This window comes from Rhododendron vialii, chromosome 4a (assembly GCF_030253575.1).
Source record: "Rhododendron vialii isolate Sample 1 chromosome 4a, ASM3025357v1".
NCBI lineage: Eukaryota > Viridiplantae > Streptophyta > Magnoliopsida > Ericales > Ericaceae > Rhododendron > Rhododendron vialii.
The window spans coordinates 17,982,421-17,992,140 of NC_080560.1; positions in this window are offsets into that span (position 1 = coordinate 17,982,421).

Genomic DNA, 9,720 nt, shown 5'->3' on the forward strand with positions numbered 1-9,720 from the left:
TTCCCCATTTTCTTCCCCGTCTGTTTCTTGCTTCTGCTTTATGGATTCGGTGGCTCGGCCTCTTTGACGGTTCTCCATCCTTCGTGCTCGGCTTTCTGGTTCAGATCAGTGCTGGTGGTGCGCGGTGGTCCGGCGAGCGACGGTCGACGACATGGCTAATAAGGTGTGGTTGGGTTAGGTTTTTCTTTTGTTTTTTCTTCTTTTACCAGCTGTCTGTGGCTTGATTTCTCCTGGTCCGGTGATTGTACTTGGTTTTCCCAAATTCAGTGGGTGAAAATGGTGGGTTAATAATTTTTGTAGTTATGTTAGTAGTTTTTAGTTGCTTCGTGTTGTTTCTCGCGATTATAGTTGTGTTTCTGGTGTCTCAGAGGTGATATCCAGTACCTCGCTGTGGTTGCATCAGCCCGTCGGCTTGCCGGCGGTTGTCCATTTGCGCGCTTGAGCTCGAAGTGACAGTTGGGCTCGCACAGGTTTGATCCAGAGCCTGTGTTAGTGGATTTGGGTGTCATCTTGCGTGCCAACGTCTTTACTCATTGACAAGGGTGTGCCGACGTTTGGCTTGTGGGTATTACGGTTGTGAAGCTAGCCCAGATTTCATATGTGCGCTCTTAAGGTTTGAACTGGGGGCCCTTGTTGGTTTCTCTGCTACCTCTTCTGTGATTGGTTCTTATGTATCGACGTTTCGCCAACCTGCATTTGCAATAGGTAGGTGTATGTATCTAAGATTAGGTAATTTTGGTTCTCTCCTAATCTTTTGAAAATTTCTGTAATGCCTTCGGACTTTGAATGATGGGAAAATAACGGCCCAAGATGTATTTTGACAATTAATACCCACCAAAGACATACTGAGATGAAAAATCCCGAGGATATAATGATGGAAACCATTCCATCTGAAACCCCCATTGTTGGGGAAAAAGTTATACCTCGAGTAATGCAAAATCCTTCAAGTCAGCATTGGTACAGGCTAAAAGACTCTCCGATGAAGAACTAGAACGCAGATTTGCTGAGTTTGAAGATAGCGATGACAAAGAAATGGAATGTGATGAGCATTTGAAAACTAAATATGCTATTAAAATTACTTTTTCAAAAGAGCAATTGAAATGAATTCGAGCCCCTTGAAAAACGTTGGGCTCAAGGTCCTCATGGATAGAATTCACCGTCTCTGGAATCTGGAGGGACCTATAGTCCCAATTGATGTTAGATTGGGCCTTTACATAGTCAGATTCAACACAAAGACTGACTACTTAAGAGCTTACATGGGAGGCCCCTGGATTACCTAGGATCATTATCTCACAGTACGCAAGTGGCACAACATCTTTAAGGCGGACATGGCGAAAGCCATCCAAATGGTGGTGAGGGTAAGTATCCCCTTGTTGCCCATGGAATACTACAACGATGAAACCATCAAAGATGTAGCAAAAAAGTTGGGAAGTCCTTTAAAAGTGGATGAGTATACTACCGTAGAAACTGCAAGGGGAAGCTTTGGTCGTACGTGCATGGAGATGGATTTAAGTCAGCCACTACCACCGTCGATGGCGGTGGAAAAATGTTTTTTTTTCTTGAGTACAAATGTATGCATCTAATCTGTTTTTCTTGTGGTAAGGTCGACCATTGGAGGGAGCAGTGCATCTACCGACGGAGAAGACACCTAGAGGAACAAAGATTACCGTTGAAGGGCAGGTTCAGTCTGACAAAATCATCAAGTACAACAGTCACATGGCAGAGAACGACAAGGAAATAGGGTATGGGGAGTGGATGCTTGTATCAAGGAAAAACCCTTATGTTAAACAGCCCAATGGCCCAGGCAATAGATTTTCTTACCAGGACACAAAAGCAAATAAAGCCCATGACAATACCAGATCTGGGTCGCAAGAAACCACACATAAAGGGCAAATGCCAAGAAAAGAGGGTCCAGCCAATAACCCTCATGGAGCCAAACAAATTCAGAAGAATGGTGCACCCTCTACCAGCAAAAACTCTAATACTCAATATGGGTCAAGATTTGCCCCCCTAGAGGAGGCCCAGAATGTGCTAAATCAAACTTTGAATGAGAACCAACCTATTGTGTATGCCTCCAAGCAAAAACCTTATAAGCCTGCTCAAAGTAAGCCCAAGGCCCAAACCCATATTGAGTCCAAACCACAAACGGTTCTAATACCTATTAGCCCAACAAAGCCCCAAAACCAAAAACTGAAAGGTACTGCCTCACTCAAGGAGAAGTCTAACTCTAACACAGTTTACAGTACGGTGGCCTCTATAGCCATTGATTTAGGACTAAAAGATAACTCATTCACTCATCAAACCACCTCTGTTGATAAGCTCCAAAGAAAATCGCTAGATATCAACAGCTTAGCTACGTCAATCTACCATGAATTTGCCAGAGCTGCAGAGCACAACTTTGCTCTACAAAGCGAGACTGTGGTTAGAACCCGAGATCGAAGCAACTCACCTAATCGGCATTCCCTGGTGGATGGCGGAGTTAGGAATGAAGATCAAAATCAGCGATGCATTCCCAAAAGGAATGGACAACCCCGTTGTGGTGAAGAAGTCATCCTGGCTGAAGGAGATGGCCATCAATAGAGCTTTTAATAACCTACTAGGTATCACGTCTGACATTACTTAGGAAAATAACCCTTTAATGGACTGTTTTAACATTCTCGTCTGGAACTGTAGAGGTGCTGCTAACGATAGGTTTGAACGGAATTTTAGTGATTTAATGCGTGTTCAAAAACCACAAGTGGTTGCTCTTTCAGAAACCAAAGTTAGTCTAGATGCTATAGGTTTGTTCTTCAAAACTTTTGGGCCAACCGCGACTATTCACGTTGATCCGATGGGAAAAATTGGGAGAATTTGTGTTTTATGGGATCCTACCAAAGTTTCTGTCAATACAACCCATGTGAACTCCCAAGCCATTCATGTTAAGGTCAAGAAGGATGGTCATGTAGAATGGATGTTTTCAGCAGTTTATGCAAGCCCAAACCCTAGAATCCGTGAACTTCACTGGGAAAATATGGAGAAAGTTCTTGAAAACTTAAAACAACCCTAGCTTGTGGCTAGAGATTTTAGTGATACAGCTAGTCAAGATGAAAGCAAAACCACTGCTCCTGGCTCTAACAGCAGCCAGAGGAGGAAATTTGCTGACAACATCAACAAATGTAATCTATTTGACGTGGGTTTCAATGGCCCTAAATTCACCTAGTTAAATGGGAGACAGGGCTTAGCTAACGTGCAAAAATGTTTGGACAAAACTCTTCGTAATGAGGAATGGAGAACCCATTTCCCTGAAGGTACGATCCAAACTCTTCCTCATACCTATTCTGATCATTCTCCTACTTTAATTCATATTCTTGGTAAAAAGTTTGTCAATAAGCCTAATAGACCATTTCGTTTCGAAGCTGTTGTTAACAAATGTAATCTATTTAACATGGGTTTCAATGGCCCTAAATTCATCTGGTCAAATGGGAAACAAGGCTTAGCTAACGTGCAAAAACATTTGGACAGAGCTCTTTGTAATGGGGAATGGAGAGCCCATTTCCCTGAAGGTACGATCCAAACTCTTCCTCGTACCTATTCTGATCATTCTCTTACTTTAATTCATATTCTTAGTAAAAAGTTTGTAAATAAGCCTAATAGACCATTTCGTTTCGAAGCTGTTTAGATTCTTGATCCTTCTTTTGAAGGGGTTGTGTCCAATGAGTGGAAGGGTGTGCATGCATAAAGGTAAAATGCACATAACCAACATTGAACCCATCATTTTCATATTCATCTTACCCTTCTTCTGGCCAAAAGTTAACCAAACCGCATCTCAAACTACAAAAACAGGCTCCTATCTTAATCAACATGAACGTGAATTCCCATTAAATTAAACTCCAACAGGTCAAAACCCCATAAAGGCAACACATTAAAATCATTCAATTTTTAAAATAATAAATACGAACCACCACATTACATTCATAAAGATAAAAAGCACATAATCAACATTTCGCCCAATAAGTTTTCCACCACAAGTCATTGTCACAGCTAATTCAAGAAAGAAGGGGAAAAAACTACTAGAACAAGTCCTTCTTCAGGGAGCCAAAAAGGTGAATCAAATAAACCCTAATGAACCATCACAAACCCTAGTAACCAATCGTTTTCATATTCATCATGCCCTATTGCTCAAAAGATAACCAAAACGCATCTCAGACTACGAAAATGGGTTCCTAGCTTAATCGACATCAATGTGTATTCGAATTAAATTAACTCCAACAGGTCAAAAACCCAATTACTTTGACTATTCTATTCCTACGAAAGGAGCCAATAAAGAGTGGGGGAAGGGACGGATTTGAGACTACCGACGCGCTGATACATAGAGCCGCTGGTTAGTGAATTTTTTAGAAAGAGTGTTTCCTCCTTTTATTAGAGTATAGGTTTTTCCCTCTTCTCTTCTCCGTGTGTATTGAATGATGGAATGAATAGAGCCGCATAGCGCATAGCATAGTGAATGTTGAAAGCTCCACATAGCGTTCTTATTCTTAATGAACAGGAGTAGTCAATTGAAGAAGTAGAATAAGCAGCTCCTCTCGCTTTCAATGGTGTAGAGCGATGGCTTGTGTAGCGATCCGGCAGAAGCTCTTTCAATACGCTGCCTCCGCTTGATTATTCAATGAATAAATGCAATGAATGCATTGTTGATAAAGAGCACCCTTCACCATTTAGCAACTAACAACTCAGAGCTCTAAGCTACAAACTCATACTGGATCGAGCTCCTCGCTTTAGCAGCTACCGAAACGGATTGATCGGATTTGGCGATCATAGAATGATGCACATTAAAATCACTCAAAAATTTAAAACTAAACTATGAAAATGGATTCCTATCTTCTTCCTTTTAAGGTAACTAAATGGGTTCCTATCTTACTCAACATGAATGTGAATTATCATTAAATTAATTCCAACAGGTCAAAAACCCATAAAAAGCAACACACATCAAAATCACTCAAAAAAAAAAAAATTTAAAATACATACGAAGCACCACATTACATGCATAAAGATAAAATGCACAAAATCAACATTTCACCCAATATGTTTTCCACCACAAGTCACAAACCTTAGTAACCTACTACAATAAGCCCCTTCTTCTCGGCGCCAAAAAGGTGAAACCAAATACACCCTAGTGAGCCGTCAGAAACCCTAGTAACCAATAAGAATGAAGAGACGGCCCAAACAAGAGTATACAGTGGGAAAAACAAAACAAAAAAGCAGAAGAGAAGGCCATAATACCGTCTTCCTCATCTTCTTTGTCGTTGACTCCATCACCGTCACGGGTTCTCTCGTCCTCCTCAACATCGAGTTCATCTGCACAAAACGAGCGAAGAGAAAAAAAAAAGTGAGCGCCACAGATTTCGTAGCAAATATGCTTCAGAAATACACATCTTTGTGGAGTGAGATTAGGGGTTTTACCTTCATTGTCTGAGATTCGGTTGTTTCCCGCCATTTTCTGGAGAGAAAATTAGGGCACGAAGAAAGATTTATGAGCAGCTGCGATTTGAGCGAAAACCCTAAAAGAGCACACAGATGCTTTTAAACTACAAGAATCTCCAATGTCATGATTTATAAAGAGAGAGAGAGAGAGAGAGAGAAAGAGAGGTGGTGGTTTGTGAAAGGGGTTGCAGTAATTGCTTTTGGGCGGTGCAGTCCCACTGCTGCCTCACTACGTCCTCCACTCCGAGTATTAAATGGAGAACATGTACAGTGAAAGATTTTCGTCCCTGCTATAAAAACCGATATGGCCTCATGAAACTTTCCATTATATACGGGACGGTTCCGCAGACAACCAATTAAATATCTAAAAAAAATTCAAAATTTCAATCTCATAGTTTCCGATCAAATTTTTATGATCCGAATCGTTCAATGTGTGCAGAATGTGATTTTAAGGGTGCCCATGTGAAATTAGCAAAAAATATGACCAGAAAGTGCTTGTTTTGAGCAATTTTAATTGAACCGTTCAACAAATCTAAGCTAAAACTGCTCAAATCAAGCCCTTCCTGGTCTTTTTTTTTGCTGATTTCTCTTGGATATCCTTAAAATCACATTTTGATCACATTGAGCGGCTTGATTGACACCCAATCTCAACCATTCATTTCAATGGTTGAGATCAAAACACACACTCTCTCCTCCCTCTCCCCTCCTCACCCTATCACATCCCTTTTCTCTGTAAACATATCGATGTCCCTGACGTTATCCCTCCTCCTTGTAAACACCGACTGTCACGCCCTCGATTTTCAACATAAATAATAATCATTTTCGATAAATAACATGATAACTAAAGTATCGATAATACCCAAATGATATGTCTTTCCCCGTTCTCAAAGTTAAATTTTAAAAAAATTAGAGTTCTGGCTCAAGGCCCCAAGTTACCAAAATACCGAAATAGAATTACAATTTACAATAATCACTCTTTCAAGAATTTCTTTCAGGTCAAATACAAAACATATGATTAATAAGCACGAGATGCACGCCATGCTAATTTTCTTGCTTTGTACCTGAAAATGATAGGTTGAGCTACACTAGCCCAGTAGGAAAAATCTATACTCAAGTTATATGAAAATACGATGAAGCATGCAACTAGAGTGAATGAATTTTAACGAACGAACGTGAGATACAAGAGCTACCGCTACGAACAAACGGACTAAGACTGGAGAATCTTGGACGTCTGATAGATGTCCCTAACCATTCATACATCAACTAGAAGCAACTTTTAAACTCGTATCAATCCAACAAACTACAACAATAGTTCAACCATCTAATAACTTTTTGAACGAACGCCACAACTACTTCCTCAACTCATACCATTCACCATAGAGTCTCATTTCATAAAACTTTCCGCTTGATTTCCAAAACAAATTTTGAGAAAACTCAAGACCATTACCAGTCAAACTCCGTTGATTCGAGCTTGAATACCGGAGTCTGTTGATTTGTGCCCAAATACCGGATCCGTTGATTCGTTCAAGAATACCTCCTCTTTTAAAAATCCAAATTTGTTTCTTTAATAAAACCTTGATAAAATCAATCTTTTATTCTCTTTTTCGACAACCACAATCCCAAGCAACAAACAATCCAAACATCAACATAGACTTCTGAAGTCAATCAAATATTCTCTTCATCATGCGAGACATTCAACTATGTTACCACCCCTTGCTTCACATTGAATTCTCTCCGCCTGGGTTTTCGCATTACCACACCTTGCGTTATAGGACCCTCAATTCAGAATTCACAACTCACGTAAACATAAAAGCATTATCAATCAGTAAATATAGCAGACATCACTTTCCAAGTTCACTTTCGTTCATACATCATCAATAATGTATTACAAACTCATAAGCATACCACATTGCACATTGATAAATACTTTAAGTCCACGCTATTCCTCCAAGTCTATCACGATGCCCTACGTCACGTACCGAACCCACAACGACTCCACGACACATCATCGGCTAGGTTCTAAACGAGAATCTTATAGAACGAGTGCCAAAGGAACCTAGGGAGCTCAACAAGACGAGACACGAGGATACGAGTCACAATACTACCCATCGGATCACTTAAAAAGTGTAGACACCCTAATCTGGACTTCCAGATTAGTTTACTTACGGTATTTGATTCCCCAATGATGAAATGGATCAAGAACACCCCAGGAATGATAGCGTGTTTGAGCTTTGAGTGTTTGCAAAGCCCTTGAACCTAACCTAGCCTAAGCCACTTCAAAAGAGCCAAAAACCCTATTGGCAAGGGTTGGTTGAGAGCTCGCGCGCGTAGATCAACTTGACAAGTGTTGGTCAATGGTCAAAGCTTGATCGTTGACCAACGCGTGAGTAGGTGGTACACGCGCGCCAGGGCGCAACCATCCCGCGCCAGGGCACACCATCGCGCAACGGACTGAGATCATCGCGCGATGGTCAAACTGCCAGGTGGTGGTCAATAGTCAAAGCTTGACCGTTGACCATTGCGCGCCAGGGCGCACCATTGCGTGCCAGACTGACTCCATCGCGCGATGGTCCAAGATGTCACCATCACCTTTATCAACTGGGAAGCTTAGCCACCAAGCAAACTTCAGCCAGCCTCGTGGACTGGCTGAGCTCCTCTTCTTGCACCAACCAGATTCACCTCCCTCTCTCCCTATAAATACCCCATTTGTTCATCCATTTAAAGGGTTCAAGAATTTCGAAGGGTTATACCTTGGGTTACCAAATTTTAAGTCCAAAGAAATATTACACTCACCATCCTCCATTTTCACACTTCAACCATCCAAGAACAAAGCTTGTTCTTCCTCCTCCAATCATTCAACCACTCAAACAACCTCTCACTCAAAGCTCAATCTCTTTCAAACTTAATCTAGGTATAGCTTACCTACTATTTTCTGTTCTGATCCCTGCGGGAGGCTGGCAGGGCCAAAGCTGGTAATCAATACCAGTCCTGGTCCTAAAGCTGGCAAGGTTTTAAAAAAAGTAGAGGCAAGAACCAGCTCGCGACGGTCCCATATACGCACGCGACACTCTCACTTCATCGCTCGATGGACCGCGTGGGGATTGGTTTCTTGCTGTTTTCATGTATTTATTTATATATAGATCACTGTTAAGCATGTTAAAAACCAGTTTACTGTTTTCCTTTGTTAGAAACTGCTAGTTTGTTTGTAGTTAATTTGTGTTTCTGCTATTTTGGAGTACCCCTGGGATCATTCTGGACATGTACCAGAACCCAGAAACGTGTAAACCAAATACTGGTTAAAAGGCTCAGACCATCGCGCGCCAAGGCGCACCCTCGCACGACAAACTGGCTCCTTTGCGCGCCAGACTGCCTCTGACCAGTGAGTGGCTTTGCACGGGTAGCCCGGCCTTAGGCCATTATTTTGTCCCCACACTATTTATGGGGTGTTTTATTAATTTGTAGGGCTTTACAGCCTTTAAACTGTATATTATGCTGCTTATAACTGCGTGGTTTGTCCTAGGTGTGCACTGGTTCTTCCAGAGCCCAGAGGGTTTGAGAATAAGAGTTGTGGGTTTGAGCTCACCGGCGTGCGTGTATCTTGGAGTTGCGCGCGTAGGAGTAAACAACATGCAGTGACTTGTTCAGTACATGCTGGTTTCTTCCTGCGCACGTCATTCCAAAACAAGGGCCTCCCAGTTTGTTTAAACTCCCACAGGAGTCTGTTCTCATCCTATACTAATTGCCATCCATGCTATTCTATCACATCCTGCAAACATGTTACAGTTTTAATCCCCTTTAATTGTTCCCCAGCCCTAATTGGCTAAAAAATTGATTAATCAAACAGAATCGCAAACATTTTCGCAAATGCCTAAGTAAGTACCGATCTCCAGATTGGGCAAGAGGGGTGCCTTAAAACCCTTCCCCTCTCGTAACCTGGCTCCCAAACCCAGATATGGTTATGACGGACTAGTGCCTTCGCTTTTTCAAATCAAATAGCGCAGCGAGCGTTTCAAGTTTGGTTCCTTGGGTGTCGGACCTTCAAACCCAAGTGGCGACTCTGAATTGAGCGCTCGTCTACCTAGAAAGCGCGCTCATCGATCCGCCCTATTTTTTCGGGCACGCTGCCCACAGTGGCGACTCTGCTGGGGATCGAATCAATATTGGTCTATACTTAGAATTTAATACACTTGAGAATAATCCTACAAAAGTTTGTCAAAATAGTGAGCTTCGCACTGCTAAAGAAAGGATTGGTGATTTAAC